The sequence below is a fragment of the Bison bison genome, unplaced genomic scaffold (assembly GCF_000754665.1).
Source record: "Bison bison bison isolate TAMUID 2011002044 unplaced genomic scaffold, Bison_UMD1.0 scf7180017854150, whole genome shotgun sequence".
NCBI classification, from domain to species: domain Eukaryota; kingdom Metazoa; phylum Chordata; class Mammalia; order Artiodactyla; family Bovidae; genus Bison; species Bison bison.
In genome coordinates, this window is record NW_011484723.1 from 16,383 (window position 1) to 16,815 (window position 433).

The following is a 433-nucleotide window of genomic DNA, read 5'->3' on the forward strand; positions in this document are numbered from 1 at the left end:
AAAGTACTTTAAAGTTAAAAATATTTCTGAGATATAATAATGCTTTTATCTTTATAGTCTACTTTTGTTTCCAAAGGCCCCTTTATCATTCTAGAATTTGCTTTTTCCCTCCTTAAATACACATGCACACACTAAAAAAGGTATGCTATGCTTAATGTAGAAAACTTTGAAAATACAATGCAGTATCAAAAATAACTGGTAATTCTAGAGACTATCAGCTCTACCTTTTTGGTGTACTATGCTTTCAGTGTTCTATCCTGTATGTGTATGTAGCTGAGCTTATTCCTAGAGGTACAGTTCTATGTGTTGTGCTTTTTACTTAATGTTATTTTATGTCATTTAAAATTCTTCATAAAAATGTTTAATGACATGGGAAACTCATTTTAAATGGAAAAAAAAAAGCCTAGATATGCACACTATATAAACAGAAAAT